Source organism: Gopherus evgoodei, chromosome 11, assembly GCF_007399415.2.
Source record: "Gopherus evgoodei ecotype Sinaloan lineage chromosome 11, rGopEvg1_v1.p, whole genome shotgun sequence".
Taxonomy (NCBI): domain Eukaryota; kingdom Metazoa; phylum Chordata; order Testudines; family Testudinidae; genus Gopherus; species Gopherus evgoodei.
Window position 1 is genome coordinate 54,042,684 of NC_044332.1, and position 18,792 is coordinate 54,061,475.

Consider the following 18,792-nt stretch of genomic DNA (forward strand, 5'->3'; position numbering starts at 1 on the left):
ATGAAAACAATCCAATGAGTCATGAGTTTGCCTTTTGGGATCATTTCTGAGCAGCGATGGCAGACAGACAATCCCAGGAATCTATAGTTTAAAGAGTTGCAATTCTAGCTTGCTCCCATCGCCTCCCAAGAAGTCTGAAATAAATAGAATCCCATAAGATTGGGAACTGTTAAAATGGTTGATTCTGGCAGTGACCCCCAAGATTTCTAAAGAACACTTTGTCACCTGGGGAAAAATAAAAGCCAATTGCTTTTTACAACTGAGGAGAAATGTCTTCATTTGAAAATGTGTTTACACTGGAAATGCATGATTCAGCTGCGTGCTTGTATTTATTTATTTAAAAACAAAAATGAAATAAAAACTTGTGCTCATGACAGTAGAAGACTGCGTCAGACATAGTGCAAGTAGGCACTGCACAAGCCCCCCTGTACTTTTCTGCTAATGCCCATTTGTCCTGACCTGTATCACCTTGCTGTCCTGAGCACCTCACACAGCTCTGCTAATGCAGCTGTATCTTGACACTGACCTACCCCCAACTATTTCACTGCTGGGGTCCCCATAGAACATTGCTAATACACCTCAGTCCTGATCTGTATCGCTCTCTGCTTTAGCTGTCTTGGGTTCCCCACATAGCTCTGCTAATGCAGTTATATCTTTACATGCAGAACCCCCTTCTATTCCACTTCTGATTCCCTACATACTCTACTAATGTTATCAGTGTTACCTTACTGAATAAATTCTCTCTGGTCTATGTACCATTTAAAAAGATTGTTGTGTACAGGGTCGGAACTAGTCAAGGACTGCATGCATCTTTCAAACACCACAATGAAGATTTCCCATTTTCTGTACATGTAAGGTTAGGTGACAATATAAGTCCAGCTGTGCACTCTTCTGTTTTGTAACAAAGGAAGCCTCCAGCAACATACGTGCAAAGAATTCAGAGGCTTGGAGTAGTGAGTAGGAAGAGTGTTGTGACACCGTTTGCTTTTGTTCTTGATAAAGGCACTCCTGTTACCTACTATGGTCACATCTTCTACCACTGCAGAGCCTCCCGCTCAGATACAGGGACCAATGCAGAGAATGAATCATGCACTTCAGCAAACAAACCTTCCTCCTTTTGTCCACCCCCAATTAAAGCAAGAAGACCAAAAAGAAAGTAGAATCCATGTAACTGACAAAGCCATGCCAATTCTTCACTATACTCAGTCGCTTGTATATTATATCCACATCCCTTTGTGTGTTTGCACCTTTGGTCAGTAAGTTCTTCTAAGCAGGGATTGTCTTTTTTGTGTTTGTACAACATCCAGCACAATACAGCCCAAATCTCAGTTGGGACCTTTGCGTACTACCAAAATATTAAACATTACGAATCATGATAACAATGTTAATATCTGAGACATGTTGATGAAGGAATTGCACTGGCTGTATCCGTTCTGTGGCTAATTAGAAAGCTTCATTCTCCAGGGGAGTCAAATACACCCTTTTAACAAACACTAAATGCATGTAAAGGGGCCAACTGATCTATGCCAACTGTGGTTCTGGCCCAAAGTGGTTAGAAAAGAAAAATGTCATACTAGTTCCCCAGAAATGAGAGAGAAACTGTTCCTCATTTCCACTTAAATGCCACAGCTCAAGGACAGGTTGTAATTCTAGCCACGACAGAGCCTGTATTATAGAGCAGACTTCCCAACAGATTTAGAACTTGAGGAAGATATAATGTTAATGTTTATCTGTTATTTTGCTTTGTCTCAAAGCAATAGAAACAATATGCTTAGTGATTCTGAATGGCTTGAGTTTCAATGAGTCAAAGCGATCATGGCTAAAAGAAAAAGAGGCCCAAATGTTCATTGTCTAAATAGACTCCAATTTACTCTGGTCCTGGTTATAATTAGTCTTCTTCGTAGTATTTTAATAGAGATGTGAACACAAACTCCTCATACATATAATTAAACACCTTCAAGTCTTAGCCTACCATAACAGGGTTTAAGAGAGAGTCTTGCTGTCACTCTAAATACAGCTTCTTGCTGTGAGGGTAATTACAGTTTTTATTGGCACTTCAGACTGTTTACCTCCTAGAGAGATAACACTGTTTATTATCAAGGTTTTCTTGTATTCACCTCTACAACATATTATCTCATAGTGTGAATAAAAAAGTGTGGCTATATCTAATATTTTCTGCATGATAAACAAAAGCCCAATGAATTAAATAGCAATGGTAATTTTTAAATAATTTTTTTCTGTGTTACCTTAGGGATTCAGGTGTCCTTCCATTTTGCTTTGACATGCTGATCCTCAGAACATAAGATTGTCTCTGTCTCTTTTCTTCGTTAAAAATAATAATACATAAAAGCCTAAAACAAACTAGAATGAAACCCATTCAATTTCCACCATCCAAGCTAGCGGGCTGCAAATAGCAGTTCAAATTAGATATCAGTTTGGATCTATTAAATCTTTAGAGCACATCCATATTTAACATCAAGGAAGTAACAGATCTTTTCTACAGGCTGACTAAGCAGAGGAGTGGGGAAGTAATTATATAGTAAAGTAGCAACATGCATTCAACCTTCAGTCATATGACCTCTTAATTTTTTAAAAGACTTGTCCTTCAGAAAGAAATTCATGGGAGACACTAACAATAACTTATTTCCATCCACCTATGTTAAGTGGTGGTAGAAAGATACTGTGCACAGGAAATTGATTCCTTTCAGTGATACAAACAGAACCTGAGAGGGATTTTATTTCCGTATATCATTATTATATTCAATATTAATAGCATTATTTAAACTGCTTTGAACTTATCTCCATTCTCCAATATTTCATTATTGTTCAAAGTCATTTTTGAGGATTATGCTGTACCTAGAAAAAATATTATTTTATGGTGCATTTTTACAGCCATTAGAGATGTAATCTGTCTAGTAGTGATGTGCATCTATCACAGTTGCTTCATGGAGCTAAAAAGGAAAATGAGAAAGTTGAACGTAAAAATTGTTAATCATCTGCAAAATGCCCAAAGCTGTAACTATCCAGTTAAAAGAGGTGGAAGTTGGTAATTTTTGTTGTTGTTTTTTTAATTTGAAATCTTAAAAGATTTGCAACACATTAAATTAGATGCTGTGTTTAGTCTATTTTTATCAGCCCTGTTTCTTTCCCACATGGTATCTGTCAATGGCATAATATTTTTTTTAATGTAAAAAATTTGGTGATTTACTTTCAAACTTTTGTTTACCAAGTACAGTGATAATATTTAGCACGTAGGCATATGTATATGCAGCATCAGGGTCTTATATGGCACTTTGTATTTGTAGAGCTAAAAGTGCTTCACAAGAAGGCAAATATTAACATCCCCTGTTTATAGATTACACAGCAATGAAAGGCCAGATTTGGACACACTTTCTCATTTTAAGTGGTAAAGCTGGTCCCAAAAATCAAAATTTCTGCAGAAATTTTTGATAAAAATGAAAAAATGTTCATTTTTCTCACAATTTCTCATGGAAACTTTAATGTTTTCAGTAAATCCTCAAAAACTAAATGCTTTCAGCCAAAATATTTAGATGAAAAAGCAAAATTTTCGTTGGAAAGATGACATCTCTCCACTCTGTCAAAAAACAGTTTAGATGGAAAATTTTCAGTGATCCCCACTCCATAAGTAGCCACATTGAACTCAGTGAGGCTAACAGTGTAGTAAAGTCCTACCCACCTGAGTGAGGGTGACAGAATCTTGCCCTTAGAGATTAATCAACATCACACAGCTTTTCAGTGGCAGAGCCAGGAATAGAAGAAAATATAAAATCATCAGTGATCAAGTTGGCAGATGAGACAAAGATTGGCAGGACAGATCACTGTTTCATAGAGATTGGTTAAAGATGGATGTAAGCAAACAATATTCAAATATAAATTCATGCATCTAGCAACCAAGGATGGAAGATTCTATCCTGGGAAGCAGTGACTCTGAAAAAGTCCTTGGGGTTGTGTTGGATAATCCTTTGAACATAAACTCCTAGTATGATGCTGTGGTGAAAAAGACTAATACAATCGTTGGATGTATAAACAAGGGAATATCAAGCAGGATTAGGGAGGTTATATTACCTCTATATTTGGCACTTGGTACAACAGCTACTGGAATGCTGTGTCCAGATCTGGTGCCCACAGTTCAAGGATGTTGAAAAAATTGAAGGAGGTTCAGAGAAGAGCCACAGAAATGATCAAGAGATTAGAAAATCTGCCTTATTGTGATAGATTTAAGGAGCTCAAACTATTTAGCTTATCCAAGAGAAGACTAAGGAGTGACTTGATCACAGTCTGTAAGAATGCCTATATGGGCAACAGAAGTATGATAGTAGAAGGCTCTTCAGTCTAGCAGCCAGGTATAAAAATATCCAGTGGCTGGAAGTTGAAGCTAGAGAAATTTAGAATAGAAATAAGACATATATTTTTAACAGTGAGCTTAATTAACCTTTGGAACAATTTACCGAGTGCTGTGATGAATTCTCCCTCACTGGAATTTTTGTCATTAAGATTAGATGTTTTTTCTAAAAGATATGCTCTAGTTCAAACAGGAAGTAATTCAAGGAAGTCCTTTGGCCTACGTTAGGAGGTCAGACTAGATGATCACAGTAGTCCCTTATGGCCTTGTAATCTATGAATCCAGGGGTGAGATTTTTGTGCTGCACCTCTAGAACTCATAGAACTGAGAGCAGGAATGACTATGGAATCTTTTTGCCATCTTTGCTTCCTTCTGATCCTGGTCTGTGTCAGGGCCCTAATGTAATTAAACAGCCCTGGGAACCTGTTTTAAGTCTAGGTTATGGTAGCCTCCTAGGGCTGCCATATGGGGTGCAGTGCTTTCCAGAATCTCCGCAGCAATGTGTGCTGTGACCCTGCCCCGACATACTCCTCCTTCCTCTAGACCCATCCCCTGTATAGTCCATACACCCCAGCCAGGGTTTGCAAGGGGGTTCTCAGAGGCCATCCCAGGTCTCCAGACTCCCAGAATTTCCCCCCTATCAGTTCAATACCTTTGACTGTAAACCCTCCTAGCCAGTCAAATATGGAGAGAAAAGGTAATCTACATTAAAGATAAAGCCCTGTGGGGAAAATTCCCTCAGGAGATTCCCATCAGATGTAAGTACTTGTATTGAATTCCCAGGATTTCCAGTATTGGGGGTTGGGGGGTTGTAAGTTTAACTGTAATTCTGAATAGCCTGATTTGTTTTTTTCAGTTGTTTTATTTAATATAGTTATTTAGCTATTTGAGGCAGGTCGACGGGATACAGAGGAGCTCGTGGATAAGATTTGGGTGTTTTTCAGACAGACATTCTTGTCAGTATTTTGACCCTTAAATTACTGCTGTATGCTCTGAACCTTTACTTCAATTAAACAGTTTTTTTTCCTGGGAATTTCCATAGTTTTAACAATAGTACTAACATGGGACTAGTGTGAAAAGGAGAAAGGGCATTGCCCATGCTTCTTGCTGACCTCTTGGGGTGGGCAGGAATATGGTAATGCCTAGGCAGATGCTTCAATACCCTGGCAATGCTTATGAGGCTCACCATGGGGCCCAGCCCACGTGATGTTTGTCCAGGGCCCCCCCAACACCTCTGTTAGCCATAAGAGCCTTGTGCGCCCACCTTAGAAGAGTGGTAGCCCACCATTCCCCCATGACTCTGAGGAAGCTGTTTAGGGGCTTCACACGCCTTAGGAGAGTCATGGGACAATCGGTCCTTTTTTCTCTGCAAGCCATTGGAGGCTGGTTTGGACCAGATGAGCCAAATATATTTGGGATCATCTGGATCTGCAGAGTTTACGAAGGCTCCTGCTAAGGGGGAGGTCATTTTGAGCATGCCCAGCACAGCTACTAAGGATCATAAAGGGTTGAATTCCTAAGGTTTAGAGTGAGAGAGAGAGAGAGAGAGAGAGAGAGAGTGTGTGTGTGTGTGTGTGTGTGTGTGCGCACAGCATCTGCATGCATTTGTGTGTACATAAATCCCCAAGGATTCTTAATATCTAAGGCAGCAGTTTTCAACTGGGAGTCCACAGCCCCTGGAAGTCCGTGAGCAGCCCCAGGCGGCAGGGCTTGGGCTTCAGCCCCAAGTGGTGGGACTTAGACTGGGGCTTCAGTCTCGCAAGAAGGGGTTTGGGGACGGCGTGCCACATCCTCCTCCACCCCCAACTCACCTCAGCAGGCCACCCAGCCTATGGATCAGCACCAGCAACAAGTTTCACACTGAGTAAGTAAAACAAAAATAACATTCAGGTTTTTTTTATATTTGTACCTACATTATCCTTTTCTTTTTTTATATTAAATATGTGCGTGTGTGTTTAACTGTATAATGCTCAATTTACTACAGCTTTTAATCTACTGGATAGGCAAAAAAAAACAGTTGTGGCACAGGTGGGCTGTGGAGTTTTTAAGAGCATGTTGGGGGGTGCCTCAGAAACAAAAAGGTTGAAAACCCCTGATCTAAGGGATGGGTGGAATCCTCCCTGACCTGCTGCGCTTCAGGTTCCCCTTTTTCACACCCCCTTCTCTGCTACTGCCATAGTCCCATTTCTACTGTCCCTTCATGCTCTCCTCAGCCCACAATAGCCCTCCCCACACCTCTGCCCTAAAAAAAAGCAAGTCTTGAGGAAATTTACAAGAGAAGGAACTAGTGGAGCTAGTAGTGGGCTTGTGAGTGGCAGCACAGCATGGAGGCATTTCCTGATTATCTTGATGACTCCAATAACCTCACTTTTAATTGTCACATACTTTCTGTTCCTACACTAGGAACAGCCAAAACATAGTGTCAAGAAGAGTTTCCTAACAACTTCTACTTTTTAAAAAATGTATATTAATTTAAAAATGGCTTGTTTGACCAGCTGTCCCTAGTGATTGATTTACAGCTAGCAGCCCATTTCCACAAGGAAGTTACTGACTTAGGCCTTGACTACACTGGGGTAGCTGGAATGATGTAGCTGCACAATTGCAAACTCATAATGCAGATACGCTGCACTGGTGTAAAAAGAACCAAGGCACTCCTCTATTGCAAGTCACAGTTCACACTGGTACAGTGAATTTACACTAGAGGTTGATTCCAGTGCATCTACACCCATTGAAGAAAACCCTCGTGTAGAAAAGACCTTTCTTTCAGTGAAAGCATAACTCTCCAGCAGACATTTGTCAGACTATTTTTAATCCACTGTAGCCAACTTGCCATTCTCATGTTACTATTTAAAGTCTTAACAACATCTACAGAGTTACACTGTAAGTCTTACGGTATTTAGAAGCTGAAATAGACATATAGTCATTCCTTATACTTCATAGGTGAAGGCAAAGTAAGATAGAGCACACATCGTAAGTAGATGTTAACTCAATGTTCATTATTTTGTGATTCATCTGAAAACACTACAGAATCCATTTAATTCTCTGCTTCAGTGATCCACAGGTTGTGAGGAGCAAAGCTTACACAATAATGCCCAAATATTAACAGCTACGGTTAAGTAGCAATTTTTCTACCAATTCCTGCAAAGGAGTTAACTGGAGCATAGTCAGAGCTACCAGTACTTAAAACCTTCCAGCGTTGCATAGGAAAGAATATTGCCAGATAGAGGAAAAGTAGAACTGCTGAAAAGTAAGAGTAATTAGACCCACTTTTTTATATATTTTCTTTCTCAATTTTTAAATACAGCAACTAAGAAAGACAAGTACAAAAAGAAGAAAAGAAAGAAAAACATTACTCTTAGGTAGAGATAAATAAGATGTCAGAATGCCTGAACAGAATGACAAAAGGGAGATAAACACTCATATATTTTTCAGTAGTGTCTTTTATGCAAAGTTATTGCAACAGAGATTGCAGTCTATAAAAGCAGACACACATGACATGGGTGGCTATGGTGTTTCATCCTGTAGGGCTGGTGTGACTCCACTGAAGTCAATGGCATTATGCCTGTTTATATCAGCTGAGAGTCTGGCCCATCATAGGTAGTATATGTAGTTGTGAGTAAGCCGTTATGGAAAAAACCTCAACAGTTCAGGATGATTTTCCCTTCCTTTCATATGTTGGCCCATAGAGACCAAGGGGAGCTTTTCCCTTCCCCACACACATCATGACTAGGCTATTCCTCTTGAAATCCATTATTTCCTTCTGGCTGCTCAGAAACCACAGTGATGGGCAATCTTGTTAAAACTTAAATAGATCACCACTACTCAGATTTATTCAGCATAAAATCTCCAGATGATCTGCCTCTATTCTAATCCCCAGGCTAGACGTCATATCCATTCTTTATTTATTTCCATATTTTCTGACTCATTTCTCTAACCCTGATGTCAGGAAGTCACAATAGTCTGGTTAGCAACAATCCTAAATGATCAGTTTTATTCCACCCTGCATTTCAGACAGGTTCTGTGAGAGTTTATCTTGAAGCAATTGCTGCCTTTCTTGACAAGAGACTCATACAGAATGTGAGTTTCATCAGCTAGGTTAGATACATTTGAATAAAAATGAGGACACTGAGACCACCATGGAACTTGTCATCCTTCTGTGGTGCTTAGTGACAGCACTTAAGGCTAAAGTCCACTGAATTAAAATCACTGTAATGGAAATCGGCTTTCCCTTGGACAATAAGTTCTGCTGGGATTCCTGGAGACAGTTAGGCCCGTATAATAGAGGACCCTGTGTAGAGGATAGTGATGTTCCTATGTTAAGACCAGATTTATTATTTGGCTCTGAAAGCTTTGTCGCTGTGTTTGAAATAAATATAAAGAAGTGTATATAACAATTTACTTCCTGGACTCTGGGAGTGAGGAAGTGACCAAGTGAAAGTGACACTTCGGAATGTATTAAACTTTGAAAATAATTATCCATATCCTCCAGAGTGACATGGGGAAGGGCTTTCTCTCTCCTTTTTGTCCCCCTCACCAATCCAAGCGATGTCTTGGGGACAAATCAGCACTCAGCACAACTTAGAGTGGCCGCGGGGATGCTCTAAATTGTACTAGTATGTAATAAACCCTAAGGAGCTGCTCCACTAGCCAAGATCCGAGAGTATCATTCTCTCCAGCCTCTCCCCAGATACTTCCCTCCTTACCTCCAGCTCACACTAGAATGCCCTTTGCACACATAGGGCTAAAATAGCAACTTCTACACCATTTGGGATACTTGACAAAGCAGCTTTCTTTCATATCTCCAACAACTATAACACAAATCCCTAAATTCCTAATCCATTTTTATGCAAAACTCCTTCTAATGTCATCCCCTCAATGAGCATTTTAACTGAGGAATGACATCAGGGATTTGGCCTGTAAGGTTTTGATTAGGGAAGCATGTTATTAAAATATTTTTAACAGAGCTGAGCTGTGAAACAATGCGCTGAGTTTTAGCTCAGGTGTCACTCCTTTCGCACCAATCTAGGCATCTTTAGAAAGAGAAGAAGACAGGAAGAACAATTCACATTCAGTAGCTGTTTCCATAGAAACATACAAATAAAAAGATGGAAAAGACCTTTGACATAGGCAATCCGCCTGCCAGGGCAGCAGTTAGTATCATATAACAACGATCCTGGAGGTTCATATAGTGCCTCTTTCCCATTTGAGGTGTAGTTAGCCTGCATTTCAAAGCCCACAAGGCTACAACTCTGTCTTCCTCTCATCTGCCATTTTATTGCCCAATCATCCAGTTTTGAGAGATCCTTTTGTAGCTTTTTGCAGTCTGCCTGGGACGTAATTATCTTGAGTAGTTTTGTATCATCTGCAAATTCACTGTTTACCCCTTTTTTCAAATCATTTATGAATATGTTGAATAGGACTGGTCCCAGTACAGACCTCTGGGGGACACCACTATTTACCTCTCTCCATTCTGAAAACTGGCCATTTATTCCTACGCTATGTTTCCTATCTTCTAACTAGTTACCAGTCCATAAGAGGACCTTCCCTCTTATCCCATGACTGCTTGCTTTGCTTAAGAGTCTTGGTGAGGGGCATTGTCAAAGGCTTTATGAAAGTCTAAGTACACAATATCCACTGGATCCCCGTTGTCCACATGCTTGTTACCCCCTCAAAGAATTCTAGCAGATTGGTGAGGCATGATTTCCCTTTACAAAAACCATGTTGACTCTTCCCAAACAAATTATATTTTTCTATGTGTCTGACAATTTTGTTCTTTACTATAGTTTCAATCAGTTTGCTCCGTACTGAAGTCAGGCTTACTGGCCTGTAATTGCAGAGATCACCTTTGGAGCCCTTTTTAGAAATTGGCGTCATATTAGCTATCCTCCAGTCATTTGGCACAGAAGCTGATATAAATGATAGGTTACAGACTACAGTTAATAGTTCTGCAATTTCACATGTGAGTTTCTTCAGAACTCTTTGGTGAATCCCACTGGTCCTGGTGACCTATTGCTTATTACTGTTTAGTTTATCAATTTGTTCCAAAACCTCCTCTGACACCTTTTTGTAATCTTTTGTAACCTAATCATTGTGTAAACACCATGTGTAATAATAGGAATCAGACATCATTTACTAGGCATGTTTTTCAGGCCACAATTACACAGTGACTTGCATGAGACACCCACACACTCAGCTCCTTGGCTAGGGGATCGTGTGCATGTTGACACTGGTGGGAGTTATTGAGCAAGTATTAACATGTTCACAATATCCAGATGGAACATACAACTCTTCCAGGAATAAGAATATAATTACTTAGAGCAGATGAATCCAGGCAGTGAGCCAAATTGCAACAATCGGTTTAAATCACTTTTTGGCCACTTTGACCTAACATACCCAGTATTCTATCTCCTATTCCTGTTAGTTTTAAGATGGTGGAAAAGTAAAAAGGCACCAAATCTCTAATAGACACTAATCTTGTTATTTCATGTTGGGATCTAAAGGTTCCAAGTGATCATGGCAAAAAATGTGTGTTACACTGATGGTTAGAATCTGGGAAATCTCCTTCTTTGACATTCTGTAATGAGGTAGAGTGGCCTCCCTCCAAACTGGAGTGTGACAGACTGCTACCCTGGGTGGGTGGAGCCAAACCTGCCCCCCTCACCGGAAGTACCAGGGTGAGATAGGAAGTAGAAAAGGAGAGCTCTGGAGCTCAGTTGCTGCTGAGCCACAGGAGAGAAAGGTATCAGAGGGGTAGCTGTGTTAGTCTGGATCTGTAAAAGCAGCAGAGAGTCCTGTGGCACCTTATAGACTAACAGACATATTGGAGCATGAGCTTTTGTGGGTGAATACCCACTTTGTCGGATGCATGTAGTGGACATTGCCAGGGACAGGTATCTATATATGCAAGCAAGAAGCAGGCTAGAGATAATGAGGTTAGTTCAGTCAGGGAGGATGAGACCCTCTTCTAGCAGTTGCGATGTGAAAAGCAAGGGAGGAGAAACTGCTTTTGTAGTTGGCTAGCCATTCACAGTCATTGTTTAATCCTGAGCTGATGGTGTCAAATTTGTAGATGAACTGAAACTCAGCAGTTTCTCTTTGAAGTCTGGTCCTGAAGATTTTTTTGCTGCAGAATGGCTACCTTTAAATCTGCTATTGTGTGTCCAGGGAGGTTGAAGTGTTCTCCTACAGGTTTTTGTATATTGCCATTAATAATATCTTATTTGTGTCCATTTACCCTTTTCCGTAGGGACTGTCCAGTTTGGCCGATGTACATAGCAGAGGGGCACTGCTGGCATATGATGGCGTATATTACATTGGTTGATGTGCAGGTGAATGAACCGGTGATGGTGTGGCTGATCTGGTTAGGTCCTGTGATGGTGTCGCTGGTGTAGATACGTGAGCAGAGTTAGCATCGAGATTTGTCACATGGATTGGTTCCTGAGTTAGAGTTACTATGGTGCGGTGTGCAGTTACTGGTGAGAATATGCTTCAGGTTGGCAGGCTGTCTGTGGGTGAGGACTGGCCTGCCACCCAAGGCCTGTGAAAGTGAGGGATCATTGTCCAGGATGGGTTGTAGGTCCCAGATGATGCGTTGGAGGGGTTTTACCTGGGGACTGTATGTGATGGCCAGTTGGAGTTCTGTTGGTTTCTTCCTTGGGTTTGTCTTGCAGTAGGAGGCTTCTGGGTACACGTCTGGCTCTGATCTGTTTCCTTATTTCTTCTTGCAGGTATCGTAGTTGAGAATGCTTGGTGAAGATTTTGTAGGTGTCGGTCTCTGTCTGAGAGGTTGGAGCAGATGCGGTTGTACCTCAGTGCTTGGCTGTAGACAATGGATTGTGTGACGTGCCCGGAATGGAAGCTGGAGGCATGAAGGTAGGCATAGCGGTCAGTAGGTTTTCGGTGTAGGGTGGTGTTAACACAGTTTCAGACTTTGGCCAGTGCCGACCCAGAGTGGTTCTTGAGTCCAGCAACCCAAAAGTCATCCCTCCCACAGTTTCTGTCCTTGGTCAGTGCAGCCCCCAGCATTCAGAAGTTCATCTGCAGAGTTTACTTCCCAGCCTAGGTGGAAGTGGGGGGAGGAATGGGGGGCATCTTACATGCTCTGCTGGTCAGATTGACGGCCAATTGCCACACCTCTCCACAGGGTTCTGCGGCAGTCTTCACTGCCCGCTGCACCTCTCCGCCAGCCATCCTGCTATCCGCTCCTCTCTATTATCCGCTTCTCTCCTCTCCACTCCACCAGCTGCGCCTCTCTGCTAGCTGTCCTGCTAGCCACTCACCAACTTGTCTTCAGGCCCCCCACACACACTTAAACACAGTTCTCAGTGATTTCAGCTCTTTGTAACTTCAGCTCTTTAGTGAGTTCAGCTCTCAGTGATTTCAGTTGTTAGTAGGAGGTCCTCAGTGCTGGTGCACTCAGAACAACTAGCCCAAAATACATCTAATGCTTAGACCTATGAATCAGTGATTTCAGCTCTGCAGCACCTAACAAGTCTCCTAACTGAATCAAAATTAGCTCTGTTATTACACAGTGGAGAGAGGACGGTCAAAGTTGTATTTAGGGCCCTCAGAAGGGGGCCCACACTACCAGGTACACATGCCTATCCCCAGCCTCTCTCAATTCACTGGGCTTTGGAACCCATGTCCCTTGCCTAGCAAGTGATAGTTGAGGGCAAGTCCCTCCATCATAAAATGCCAAGTACAGTTCTACTGTCCTTGATTCACATAACCAGGATAACAACCTTGCACCAATAACAAAGAGACTGGGGATCCCACAGCTGACAAAGTGACCATTTGGGCAAGCAGTCCATCATGCTAGGCAGGGTGGGCATGCCCATCCAAATGAGATCAGCCTCTGAAGTCTTTTTCCACAGCTCACCACCAGATGTCAGGGTAGAGCTCATTCTGACTCTGCTTACACATTAATAATATACATATATGGATAGAGCAGGGGTTGGCAACCTTTCAGAAGTAGTGTGCCGAGTCTTCATTTATTCACTCTAATTTAAGATTTTGCATGCCAGTAATACATTGTAACATTTTTAGGTCTCTTTCTATAAGTTTATAATATATAACTAAACTATTGTTGTATGTAAAGCAAATAAGGTTTTTAAAATGTTTAAGAAGCTTCATTTAAAATTAAATTAAAATGCAGAGCCCCCTGGACCAGTGGCCGGGACCCAGGCAGTGTGAGTGCCACTGAAAATCAGCTTGTGTGCCGCCTTCAGCACACGTGCCATAGGTTGCCTATCTCTGGGATAGAGAAATGACTTTCAGCAGATCATAATGGCAGAGAGAAAGGAGGGTCAGGGCAAAACTGGGAGGCAAGATCAAATCAGTATCTTTGATGCCTATATACAAATGAGAGAAGTATGGGGAATAAGCGGAAAGAACTGGAAGTGCTAATAAATAAATACAACTATGACATTGTTGGCATCACCGAAACTTGGTGGGATAATACACGTGATTGGAATGTTGATATGGATGGGTACAACTAGCTCAGGAAGGATAGACGGGGGAAAAGGAGGAGGTGTTGCCTTATATATTAAAAATGTACACACTTGGACTGAGGTGGAGATGAACATAGGAGACAGAAGTGTTGAGTCTCTGGGTTAGGCTAAAAAACAAGGGTGATGTCACGCTAAGAGTCTACTACAGGCCACCTAACCAGGAGGAAGAGGTGGATGAAGCTTTTTTTAAACAACTAACAAAACCGCCCAAAGCCCAAGATTTGGTGGTGATGGGGGACTTCAACTATCCAGATATAAGTTGGGAAAATAACACAGCAGGCACAGACTATCCAATGCCTCCTTTCTCTCTGCCATTCTTGGACTGCATTGAAGACAACTTTTTATTTCAGAAGGTTGAAAAAGCTACTAGTGGGGAAGCTGTTCTAGATTTGATTTTAACAAATAGGGAGGAACTCCTTGAGAATTTGAAAGTGGAAGGCAGCTTGAGTGAAAGTGATCATGAAATCATAGAGTTCACAATTCTAAGGAAGGGTAGAAGGCAGTACAACAAAATAGAGACAATGGATTTCAGGAAGGTGGATTTTGGTAAGCTCGGAGAGATGATAGGTAAGGTCCCATGAGAATCAAGACTGAGGGGAAAAACAACTGAGGCGAGTTGGCAGTTTTTTCAAAAGGAACTATTAAGGGCCCAAAAGCAAGCTATTCTGCTGGGTAGGAAAGATAGAAAATGTGGCAAAAGACCACCTTGGCTTAACCACGAGATCTTGCATGTTCTAAACAATAAAAAGAAGTCATATAAAAAATGGAAACTAGGACAAATTACAAAAGATGAATATAGGCAAACAACACAGGAATGCAGGGGCAAGATTAGAAAGGCAAAGGCACAAAATGAGCTCAAACTAGCTATGGGAATAAAGGGAAACAAGAAGACTTTTTATCAATACATTAGAAGCAAGAGGAAGACCAAGGACAGGGTAGGCCCACTGCTCAGTGAGGAGGGAGAAACAGTAACAGGAAACTTGGAAATGGCAGAGATGCTTAATGACTTCTTTGTTTCGGTCTTTACTGAGAAGTCTGAAGTAATGCCTAGCATAGTGATTGCTAATGGGAATGGGGTAGGTTTAGAAGATAGAATAAAAAAAGAACAAGTTAAAAATCACTTAGAAAAGTTAGATGCCTGCAAGTCACCAGGGCCTGATGAAATGCATCCTGGAATACTCAAGACGCTAATAGAGAAGGTGTCTGAGCCTCTAGCTATTATCTTTGGAAAATCATGGGAGAGAGGAGAGAGTCCAGAAGACTGGAAAAGGGCAAATATAGTGCCCATCTATAAAAAGGGAAATAAAAACAACTCAGGAAGCTACAGACCAGTTAGTTTATCTTCTGTGCCAGAGAAGATAATGGAGGAAGTAATTAAGGAAATCTGCAAACACTTGGAAGGTGGTAAGGTGATAGGGAATAGCCAGCATGGATTTGTAAACAAATCATGTCAAACTAATCTGATATCTTTCTTTGATGGGATAACGAGTCTTGTGGATAAGGGAGAAGCAGTGGATGTGGTATACCTAGACTTTAGTAAGGCATTTGATATGGTCTCGCATAATATTCTTATCAAACTAGGCAAATACAACTTAGATGGGGCTACTATAAGGTGGGTGCATAACTGGCTGGATAACTGTACTCAGAGAGTAGTTATTAATGGTTCCCAATCCTGCTGGAAAGGTATAACAAGTGGGGTTCCGCAGAGGTCTGTTCTGGGACCTGCTCTGTTCAATATCCAACAATGATTTAGATATTGGCATAGAAAGTAAGTTTATCAAGTTTGCAGATGATACCAAACTGGGAGCGATTGCAACTGATTCGGAGGATAGGGATAGGGCCATAATTCAAAATGATCTGGACAAATTGGAGAAATGGTCTGAGGTAAGCAGGATGAAGTTTAATAGAGACAAATACAAAGTGCTTCACTTAGGAAGGAACAATCAGTTTCACACACATACAGAATGGGAAGAGACTGTCTAGGAAGGAGTACGGCAGAAAAGGATCTAGAGATTATAGTGGACCACAAGCTAAATATGAGTTAACAGTGTGATGCTGTTGCAAAAAAAGCAAACATGAATTCTGGGATGCATTAACAGGAGTGCTGCGAGCAAGACATGAGAAGTCATTCTTCCACTCTACTCTGCGCTGGTTAGGCCTCAACTGGAGTATTGTGTCCAGTTCTGGGCACCGCATTTCAAGAAAGATGTGGAGAAATTGGAGAGGGTCCAGAGAAGAGCAACAAGAATGATTAAAGGTCTTGAACATGACCTATGAAGGAAGGCTGAAAGAATTGGGTCTGTTTAGTTTGGAAAAAAGAAGACTGAGAGGGGACATGATAGCAGTTTTCAGGTATCTAAAAGCGTGTCATAAGGACGAGGGAGAAAACTTGTTCATCTTATCCTCCAATGATAGAACAAGACGTAATGGACTTAAACTGCAGCAAGGGAGGTTTAGGTTGGACATTAGGAAAAAGTTCCTAACTGTCAGAGTGGTTAAATACTGGAATAAATTGGCTAAGGAGGTTGTGGAATCTCCATCTCTGGAGATATTTAAGAGTAGGTTAGATAAATGTCTATCGGGGATGGTCTCGACAGTATTTGGTCCTGCCGTGAGGACAGGGGACTGGCCTCGATGACCTCTCGAGGTCCCTTCCAGCCCTAGAATCTATGGATCTGTGAATAACCTTTCCCCTGATACATGCAAAATATAGCTTTCAAATGCTTGTTTTAGCCAGGCTGAAGTGAGAAAGAGGATCTGATCACAGACAATACAGTACACCGTTGTTCCTAAATTGGTAAAACAGGATGACAAACCTACTAGCAATAAATTATGGAAAACTTGTGCAATTTTATATCCTTTTCTAAAGAATAAATGTATGTTGTGTCATGGAACTAGACTAAAAAATATTCCAACACAATAGCAGAGCTTCAATGTGAGTTTTGTGACATGAATGTATTATGGCTCTTGAGCAGAGTTGTCAAAGGCAATATGGATTCTCAGCAGGGCCTCTCTTCACAATGAAGATGCTCCTCCTAGCTAATAGGTGTAGCTGCCTATCCATTTGTGACCATGATCGCTGGAATTGAAATTTCACTCGCACTGAAATTGCTCAGGCAAATGGCAAAGAATGGGACAGATGATCCTTCAAACTGATGTTTATTCTAATAATTAGATTCAAACCAGCAACAAAACAGCTTCTACAATACCTTACTGGTGATCCAGAAGCAAAAATCACAGCTCCCTTAAAGCAACCAGCGCTGGGCTCCCAACCAAACAGCCAAGTCAAATACGGTGAGGATAACTTAAAATATTATTCACCAATCCCAAGAGATTGAACACATTAGTCACCAGGTCAATGAATGTTTCAGTCTTCTTTAGCCAAATACATGCTCACAGTCAATTCTTATTAACGAATCTAAGATTTATTTAAAAAAAAAGAAAGTGTTGTTATTGTTAAAGACCATTATACATACCGATATGAGTAAAGTTTTTCAGTCGGTTTCAAAGTAGAGATGGTGAGCTGCAAAAAGTTCTTTCAGAATCAATTCCATAAATTCTAATGTAATAGGCAATCTGTGTGCAGAGTCTGTATAAATTCTCCCATAAAAAATAGCAGTGTAATCCAGACTGGTGCTGGAGACTTCAGTCTTGTGACTCAAGCTTCCCCTAACCAAATTTATGCAGATCTGAGATTAATAGGATCAGGTCCCACAGTTCTTTTATAGCTGAAGCACAGCTGATAAACCTCTTGTCACAGCATGCATTCCTCGGATGAAGAACAGGTAATGTATATTGCTGCTTTGAAGTCCTATTTCCTATGTATACATAGGTAAACTAGTAGTATTAATTAACATAAGGCAATTATCCATTCAGACTGTCGAGGTATTCCATTATGGCACAGCCCATTTAAGCTGAAGACAGTGTAATATTATTTTCTGCAATATCTTACGTCTTTGATCTTAAAGATAACTGAACCATCGCATGCACAATATAACGTAATTAAGACATGAAAGGGAATTAGCATCCACAAGCTAAACTGGTTACATTGTTAATATCTAACCAGATATAGATAAACATAAACCAATACAATTAGTATTTACCTGTAATTCTCTAACACAGAATGCTCATCCATTTAACATGGCTTTGATAGCTATCTACAAGGAATGGCCTGTTTATCACTTCAGTACTTTCCTAATATGTTTTTAAAGGTTGATTTTTAGGTCACTTAGCCCGCTGGTTGTTTAGCCCCCAGTAGCTCAGTATCGCACCATTTCAGATAAAAAAATCCGTGTATTCATAAATTTTACGGACATTTGGGACCATTAGATCATCTAGTCCTGTTTAACAGAGAAAATAGAATTTAATCCAGTACCCAATGTATTAAGCCCAATGTATACAGCATCGATGAGACCTGTCCTGGAGTGAGTAATGTTCTAGTGTTCACATTTTTAAAAAGGATGTTAAAAAATTGGAGAGGAGGCAGAAACAAAGTGCAAAAATGAGTCAAGGGTTTAAAAACAGGTCTTAAAGTGAGAGACTAGAAGAGCTCAATCTGCTCAGTTTATCAAAAAGAAGATTGAGCTGTGACTTGATTACAATATGTAATCTTTTATGGGGAGAAAATACCAGATACTAAAGGGCCCTTTAATCTACCAAGAAAGGCATAACAAGAACCAATGGGTGGAAGCTGAAATCAGACACATTCCAGCTAGAAATAAGGCACACATTTTTAACAGTGAGGATGATTAACCATTAGAACAAACTATGAAGGGAAGGGGTGGATTCTTCATCTCTTGTTATCTTCAGATTGAGATAGGATGCATTTCTGGAACATATGCGTTAGCCAAACAAAAGTCATTGGGCTCAAAACAGGACTATCTAGATGAGATCATCTGGCCTGTGTTACACAGGTCAGAT